Source organism: Triticum aestivum, chromosome 2D (assembly GCF_018294505.1).
Source record: "Triticum aestivum cultivar Chinese Spring chromosome 2D, IWGSC CS RefSeq v2.1, whole genome shotgun sequence".
In the NCBI taxonomy this organism is placed as follows: Eukaryota; Viridiplantae; Streptophyta; class Magnoliopsida; order Poales; family Poaceae; genus Triticum; species Triticum aestivum.
In genome coordinates this window covers 278,676,697-278,686,219 of record NC_057799.1, presented here as the reverse complement: position 1 = coordinate 278,686,219, position 9,523 = coordinate 278,676,697, and positions in this window count along the sequence as shown.

The window sequence follows — 9,523 nt, the reverse complement described above, 5'->3', positions numbered from 1 at the left end:
CTTCACCGGCAAAGAAACTCATCAAATTCCCTTACGTTCTCCTGAGACACATTTACTGGACTATGACTAGGAACGCCTTGTTCTGTACTGGTCCCGAACCAAGAATGTGTTAAGGTCTATGAGCTCATTTTCTATTTTTAAGTACTATATTCTTGTGTCTTAATGTACTCTGTTCATGTAGAACAAGTGCCTAAACCTGAAGAACAACTGTTCTAATTTAAGATTCCATTGCTATCATAGTTCCAAAAAGCGCTAGGCGTTAATTGTGCGGAGTTAGGTATGATAGCACTGTTTGCTATCTTATCAGTGCATAATGACTACTTTGCCATTATGGTGACCCCTTAAACTATAAAAGGAGGCCCATGGCACCCGTAGAAAGGGTTAGAAGGTTGGACACCCACACATTCATATGCGTGTAGCCACTGTCGCCCTCAGGCAACCCTGCCGGGCAAGTGTACTACGCTCCACCACCATTCTTCCACCATCAATCCACCAAAGCAGGAGTAGGGTTTTACGCCTCACAGCGGCCCGAACCTGGGTAAAATTGCCCGCGTGATCTCTGTCGTGCTGCCCCACGTTCTTCTGCTCTTTGTGCAACGTGCCATCCCCCCGCCGAACCAGCAAGGGACCTTTGGTCCCATAGGTGGCCGTGGTTTCCCACGACATCTTTAGCACGCCAGGTAGGGGGGTCACTTGCGCGAACCTGAAAGCGTGAGCCGCGCATCATCTTCATCTTCGACGGTGCCATCAACCATGGCGCCCAAGAAGAAAGTCGGTGCTTTAGCTCACCCGTCCACCTCAAAGGCTCCGCCACCCGTAGCCACCAATGCTATGTGGGATGCAGAGGCGCGCGAGGATCTGGACGCTGATGGGGATGTGGTCGGAGCAGGTGGCACTGTCACCACTACCCCCACAGCCGAAGTAGGAGCGGGAGACGCCGGAGGAGAGAAGCATCAACAACATCCCAACGGCCATGCTCCACGAGGTACGGGTGAAGGGATTATTCCATATGCGCCCCTTCCTCTCGCCAACAAGCACTGCCACAGCGATGGCGCTCGGTCTGGGGTGAATCGCCGCCCTCCAGCCGCCCCCACTACGGGAGCGACCGCAGCGCGTGCACCTCCCCCGAGGCGAGTCGACCAGGTCGTTGCGCCCAACGGAGCTGCTGGCCCTCACACGCCTTCACCACGTCACCACGCCATCCAGATGGCTGCCTCACAACAGCGAGGACGTGGTGCAGTCGCCGCTGGCGCCGTTAGAAGCTGAGCGACGATGCGGTCCACATCATCATCGCCCATGCCAAGCACTGCTATGGAGGCCATGGCGCGGGCTCAGCTGCTGCTGAGGTTTCCATCGGTGGTCCAGCAAATGGACGAGTGGCGTGCCACCATCCAGAGTCTGCTCAGTTTTGCCGAGGCTGGGGGTTGACAGCGAGTTGGCCCGCCACGACCTCCCCAAGTGATGACGACGGCTCGCGCTGCTGGTCGTACGGAAGGGGACACCCCCACGGTGCAGTCCCCGCCATGGCAACCAGTGCGAGTGCGGCAGAATCAAGAACTTGATGAAGTCTCGATGGCCTCTTCTGACCCTCGAGTACGCCCAGGTCAACGGTGAACTCTGAAGGACTGGCGGAGGGGAGACGTGCGCGTCCTCATTGAGTGACGCCACGACGACCACCGTCGAGCCAATGGATGTGACGGCCCCGACGTTGACGAGCCTGCGCTCGAGGTCGGCGGGTGCCTGCCTTTTGAGGTTGGGTGCTCTGCCTTCACTCGTGAGCTGTGGCAAGTCCGTTGGCCGTCTGTTCGCACGTTCAAGCCAGAGATACCCGAGAAGTATGATGGGAGGCTGGACCCGGCGGAGTTTCTGAGCATCTACACCATCGTTGTTCAAGCTGCCGGGGGAAGATATGAGAAGGTGTTTGCCAACTACTTCCCTTTGGCTCTCAAGTCCAATGTGAAGTCTTGGATAATGCACCTACCGAAGAACTCCATTTCGTCATGGGCTGACCTGTGCCATGAGTTAATTGGCGCCTTCACTAGCGGCCATCAGGAACCGGGGCGGCCCAGCGACTTGCAGCTTCTCCAACAGAAAGAAGGAGAGACTCTCCGGAAGTACTTGCAGAGATTCAGCAGAGTCCACAGGAACATCCCGAATATCCATCCAGCAGCTGTGATAGCTGCCTTCCAGTCCAATGTGCACAACCGCATGATTCGTTCCAAGATGAACGTGCAATTGCCCAAGACTGTGAAGGAGTTGTACACCTTGGTGGACAAGTGTGCTCGGATGGAGGAAGGGAGGAAGCTACCCGGAGAGGAGTATTGCATCAACGTCGACTCAGAGGATGACGATGAATCCACCGGTCAGAAGAAGAGCAAGAAGCACAGCAAGAGGCGCAAGGATAAGGTAGTGATGACTGTTGAAGGACCGGGCACACCTAGTACCGGCAAGAAGGATAAAGCCGAAGCCCCGGGCAAGGAAGCTGCCGTGTGCGCTGACTGCCGGGAAGCTGCGGCTGCCGAGAAGGCCAGGAAGGGCGATGGGCCGTACTGCAAGATTCATCGGACCAAAGGCCACGATCTTCAAGAATGTCATCAGATTGAGCAGCTTGTCTAGAGGTAGAGAGCAAAATATGAGAAACGTCATAGGGAAAAAGGTCAGAATACCGCTGGCGGGAAGGGCCGAGGTGGTGAAGTAAATCGCCCCGGCAAACCCTTCCGGAACCCAGGAAAACCCGCCAGGGGTCGAGAGAAGGAAGCTTGCGATCATGAGAGTGATGGAGGGGATGAAGAGGAAACCAGTGAGCAAGAGTTCCAGAAGGCCAGAGACACCCTATGCATTGACGGGGGTGTGTCCCTGCACTCCTCTCACCACCAACTCAAACGGTGGGCGCGAGAGGACAATGTCGTGGAACTAGCGCCAGAGGCCCGAAAGCCGCTCAAATAGTCGCACGCGCCCATAATCTTTGACGAAGAGGACCATCCTGACCGTACCACTCCGGTAGGATGTTTGCCATTGTTGGTCTCTCCAACAATTCGCAACCTCAAGGTCACAAATATGTTGGTTGACGGCGGGGCCGGGTTGAATCCGATTTCCCCAAAGGTCATAAGCAAACTTCAGATAGCAGAGGAAGAGTTGAAGGTTACCGGCACGTTTCAAGGAGTTAATCCCGGCAGGAGTCATCCTAAGGGAAAGATCACGTTGCCGGTGACATTTGGACGAGAGCTGAACTATCAGACTGAGAAGATTGTGTTTGATGTGGTCGACCTCCCCTTGCCGTACAATGGGATCCTTGGACGACCAGCCCTGGCTAAATTCATGGCAGCATCCCACTATGCCTACAACACCTTAAAGATGCATGGGCCGATAGGAGTCATTTCCATCCCATCAGACGAGAAGGACGCAATCATTTGCGTGGATAAAATGTACCGGGACGCGGTCGCGGTAGAGGCAGCGGCAGCAGCAATTCCCGCCAAGGAGAACAAAGGAAGGAAGAAGGATAGTAGGGACGCTGGCAAGGAATCCGGGAAGCGTACCTCTCCGGAGTGTGTTGTGCCTGTTGATGACTTGCCGGAGAGCTCCAACAACAAGAGGTCCAAGGTTGCTGCACCACATGTGAAGAAGGTCCCGGCAGGGCTGGCTGGCGTTGATGGTACCTTCACTATCAGCGCCACCCTTGATGACAAATAGGAAAGCGCGCTCGTTGCCTTCCTGCAGGCGAATATCGATCTGTTTGCCTGGCAACCATATGATATCCCCGGTGTTCCCAGGGAGATAATCGAGCACCACCTAGCTGTCTACCCACACGCCCGACCTGTCAAGCAGAAAGTCCGGAAGCAGGCCTTGGAGAGGCAGCGGTTTATTGCAGAGGAGATTAAGAAGCTTGAGGCAGCTGGTTTGGTTAGAGGAGTGCTACATCCAACATGGTTAGCAAACCCAGTGGTTGTTCGCAAGGCTAACGGGAAATGGAGGCTTTGCATAGATTTCACAGATCTCAACAAGGCTTGCCGGAAGGACCCATTTCCCTTTCTGCGCATCGATCAGATTGTGGATTCCACTTCAGGTTGCGATTTGCTCTCCTTTCTGGATGCATACTCCGGATATCATCAAATCTTCATGTCCAAAGAAGACAAAGAGAAGACCTCGTTCATCACCCCATGTGGTACGTACTGTTTTATCCGTATGCCATTCGGATAAAAGAGTGTTGGGTCTACTTTTGCAAGGGCAGTCCGTAGATTGGTTTTGAGCCACGGCTACACCGAAACATTGAGGCGTATATGGATGATACTGTGGTCAAGACCAAGGACAGAGCAACCCTCATCTAGGACTTGGAGGAGACGTTCGCCAATCTGCGCAAGATCAACTTGAAGCTCAACCCGGAGAAGTGTGTGTTTGGCGTTCCCTACATGGGTTCTTTGTATCCCATCGGGGGATCGAAGCCAACCCCGACAAGATCAAGGCTATCGAGCAGATCCAGGCGCCAAGGGCAGTCAAGGATGTGAGGCGTCTGACAGGGTGTGTTGCCGTGTTAAGCATATTCATTTGCAAGTCTGCCGAGCGCGCCCTATCGTTCTTCAAAATCCTGAAGAAGGCAGGACCCATGAAGTGGACCCCTGAAGCAGATGCGGCTTTGCAAGAGTTGAAGGCCTACTTGTCCTCTGTGTCCACCTTGGTTGCTCCCAAACCACAAGAACCGTTGTTGCTATACTTGGCAGCGACCAATCAAGTGGTTAGTGCAGCTTTGGTGGCTCAGCGGGAAGTGGACGAAGCAGAAAGTGAGCAAGGCCCGGCAGACCCAGATAAGGATCAGGACAGAAATGAGCATGACAACGAGGGCAACCCCAAGGACACGGCAAGGAAGAAAGTGGTGCAGTGCCCAGTGTACTTCGTCATTTCCCTGGTACAAGGAGCTCGATCGAGGTACTCTGGCATGCAAAAAATGATCTTTGGTCTCATCATGGCCTCAAGGAAACTACGCCACTACTTCCAAGCCCATGAGATCACGGTTGTCACTCATTTCCCGTTGCAAAGGATACTACGAAACCCTGAGACTACCGGCAGTAACCCTGAGACTACCGGCAGTATAGTGGAGTGGGCTTTGGATTTATCCAGTTTTGGCCTAAAGTTTGAGAGCACATCAACAATCCAGAGCAGGGCATTGGCAGAGTTTATTGCAGAATGGATGCCAACCCCTGATGAGGAAATACCATAAATAGTCATCCCCGGCAAGGAAGCTCCCCAAGAATGGATCATGTATTTCGATGGTGCCTTTTCCCTACAAGGTGCAGGGGCTGGCGTGCTTCTCATTGCCCCCTCCGGGGAGCACTTGAAGTACGTCGTCCAGATGCATTTTTCCCGGGAAGAGGCGACCAACAATACAGTAGAGTATGAAGGGTTCCTTGCTGGGCTCAGGATTGCCGCAGAATTGGGAATCAAGAAGTTGATCATTCGAGGAGATTCACAGCTCGTGGTGAGACAAGTTAATAAGGATTACCAAAGTCCATTGATGGAGGCATACGTTGAGGAAGTGATAAGATTGGAGGAGCACTTTGACGGATTACAAACAGAGCATGTACCCCGTGTGGAAAACAGCGTAGCTGATCATCTGTCAAAGTGTGCTGCGTAGAAGCTTCCTGTGGAACGAAGAACTTTTGTTCTCCATCTTACTCAGCCCTCAGTATCCCCAGCAACAATGGCCCGAAAGAGGAGGAAGATGGACTCTGGTAAGCCTCTCCCGGTAGAGCCTTCCGCTCCTGGTAGGGACCCTGCCGGAAACAACTCCTCACCACTTGCCGACCGCACCCTCCAGCCGGGCCCATGGTCCCCGCAAACGAGGAATGTGCCCCCGCAATTGAGGAGGTGCCGCTAGTCCTTGTTGTTGAACCCCAGGCTCCAACTTGGGCAAGGCACATAGTCCACTTCCTCCAAGCCGGAGAACTTCCCGATGACCAAGATGAAGCTGAAAAAGTAGCCCAGAGGGCCAGTATGTATCAGTTTGTCGATGACACTCTATACAGAAGGTGGCCCAACGGTGTGACATTGAAGTGCATCTGCCATTAAGAAGGAAAGGAACTACTGGCTAAGATACACAAAGGCATGTGCGGCTCCCACATTGGATCAAGGGCATTAGTTGGGAAGGCTTTCCGGCAAGGATTCTATTGGCCCACAGCCCTCCAAGATGCGGTCGATATAATCATGAAATGTGAAGCCTGCCAATTCCATTCCAAGAACATCCACCTGCCTGCACAAGCTCTTCAAACAATCCCTTTGTCATGGCCGTTTTTGGTCTGGGGGCTTGATATCCTCGGCCCTTTCCCCCGAGCTGCTGGGGGCTTTGAATTCTTGTTTGTCGCTATCGACAAGTTTACAAAGTGACCGGAAGTAGCTACTGTGAGAAAGGTGACTGCTCAGTCAGCTATCAAGTTCTTGAAAGAATTGGTGTGCCGTCTTGGAGTCCCAGCGAGGATCATTACCGACAACGGCACCCAGTTCATGAGCCACGCCTTCATGCAATATGTTTGTACCCTCGGAAGCAAGATCTCATTTGCCTCTGTCGCACATCCCAAAAGCAATGGACAAGCTGAGAGGGCGAAAGGTGAAGTGCTGCGGGGACTCAAGACAAGAACCTTTGATACGCTGCAGAAGCACGGCAGGCTGTGGATCGATGAGCTACCAGTAGTTCTCTGGTCCCTCAGAACGACACCAAATTGAGCTATCGGGTAGACTCCCTTCTCCCTAGTCTATGGGGCAGAAGCAGTTATCCCCACGGAACTCATTTACGGGTCACCTCGAGTGCTTGCCTACGATGAAGTAGTGCAAGATCAGCACCGGCGTGACGACATTGTGCTACTCGAGGAGAACCATCTCCGGGCTGCTACGCGTGATGCATGCTATCAGCAAGCCATGCGTCACTATCACAGCCGCAGGGTTCATGCCCGGTGTTTTGAGGAAGGCGACCTTGTCCTTAGGCGTGTCCAGTCCGCCAAGGGTACAAAAAAGTTGACACCGAAGTGGGAAGGCCCTTACCGGGTAGTTCGAGTCACCAGACCTGGCGCAGTCCGTCTGGAGACCGGAGATGGCATTCACTTGCAAAACTCATGGCATATTGAGCATCTCCGCAAGTTCTACCCATAAGGCGCGGCTGTTGGGCCCTGCCCGACAGCCACCCTTTTGTACAGGCCTTGCCTCAGTTGCATGTAAGCCCTTGTACAAAGCCAGGCGCAGACCCTGAGCAACAGAGAAATAAACGAAGCGCTGGGGGGCGACAGAGTTGCATGCATGCATAAGCATCCCATGATCATTGCATATGCATATAGATCAGGTCGCATCTTGCATCATTCCCCATCTACATGAAGCTGCAAGTTCCTGTCGTGAACTTGGCTTCTACAAGGAGTTGGGGAGATGGACCAGCACTGCGATCTCCGGCAAGCCAAACAGATAAGTTCTACTTCTTGTCCATAAGTGTTCTGTAAGCTGAAACTTGTGCATGAGAAAACTTTGCTGCTCTTTGAAACTTAGGTGCTCCCATCCTTGGCTCGAACGTTGGTTCAGCCAGGATGGTCACAGTGGCCTTTGGTGAAAAGAGGTTGGCGGGGGGCTGGTCCCTTTATTTTTTGCCCGGTAGGCTCAGTTCTCCGGCAACAAAAAAAAGGGCACCGGCAGGATAGCCTGTCGATGAAAACTCGTTTATTTAAAATAAAGAGGTATTCCACCTCTGCATGGACATATACATGCACGGGTTCCCGGCAAGGTACATCTTTTTCATTAATATGTTGATCATACAAGTACAAATCTGAGGCACCCCGGCTCAGAGAAACCGGAACGCCCCGTATTCCAGCCCAGAGATCGAGATGAAGTCTTCTGGAATACGGCACTGCTTGACATATAACAAATCAGCCCTTATGACAAAGGATAATGATACAAGTGTCTGATGTTACAAAGGATCACATCAGCACGGCGACACTACGCCTGCAATACTACACTTGCTCTATGCTAGCAGCGGAACAACTCGTAGCAGCGAAATACTTCTAGCAGTGAACAACGATGAAGGTGGTGAACTCCACTCCGCAGGGACTCTGGCTGGGACACGATCTAGCTCGCACACACGGTAACCTCGAAAAGCAAAGCAATCAATCACGGCAACACCTGCAATCTGGCATGACACGCCAGGTCAGTACATTGAATGTACTTGCAAGCTCACAACAACCAAAAGCATCAAGGCGAGACAACAACATAGCATTAGCAGATTAATTAAATAACAACAACTATGATGCGAACACAACTACTAACCATGATATGAACTACTACAATACTGATAAACCACCATCTCAGATCTCAATAACCATCTCATTCTTGGCTATCCGGCCAAGCAATATACCATCTCGATCACCTCATGATCCACATGTTCACCTTGTGATCAAAACATCCACATGATCACCTCGTGACCACATCACAAACTGAATGATCATCCTCAAGATCATCTCAATATCATCATCTGCATCCTGCCAACTGTTACTACTCATAAAACATCAACATATAAATCATCTAAAGTCATTCCATCACGTGAGTGTTGATCGAACGGTGTGACCTAGTACGAACTTATGCCCATGACTGAGGACGCGGCTATCGATAGTTTAAACACACACACTCTACAAAGGAAGTGCACTTTACCCACACCACAGAACCCATGGCCTCGCACTCCCATTCGGGTGGACCAACGGCGTTCCGACAAAACCGACCTACTGCCATGACACTCTCTCGGCCACTCCGACCAACACCCCTTTTGGATTCAGTCCTAGGTGGCCCCGTGCCTACCAAAGGCATCAACGACCACCGTCGTGGCAAAACAAAAACTGTCCCAAACGGGAACAAAGCCGGCTACAACAACTATTGGCACACAAGGTTTATGTCTGCCTACCTAATCAGGGTAGCGCGTGCCCATAACCTTCCCTCGCTGGAGGCACCGGCAAGAGGCATGACAACAGACCGCATTAGGGCCTCCCCATAAAAGGCAAATGTGGTTGCACTGGAAAAAGCCCGTTTCAGTGGCACCTGACCAACTTAACGACGGAATTTATCCCCAAAAATACTCTGATCTCATCTATCACCCAGTAATCCAATTCATAACAATATCCAACAACTAATCCAAAGCATACTATCGCCATTTCAAAATACTCCGAGGATAGCATAACACTACTATCATAATGAATCCAAGAACGATAATACTACTACTCCAATAACAATAACAAGCTATCCGACTAATATCCACATGCAAGCATCATCTACTAAATCATGCCCCAAAACATAATATCAACTAGCATCATGATGAAAATAATACTAGCCACTAATAATCCAAAGGCAACATGATATCCAAGTAATACTCCAAAGCATAATACCATCCTGAAGATAATCATAATAGCAACTAAGAATCCAAAGGCAACATGTCATCCACATAAGATGCAAAATATTAAACCTAGAACTCCAAACAATATCATGGCAATAGCAAGATCAAACAATACTCTGA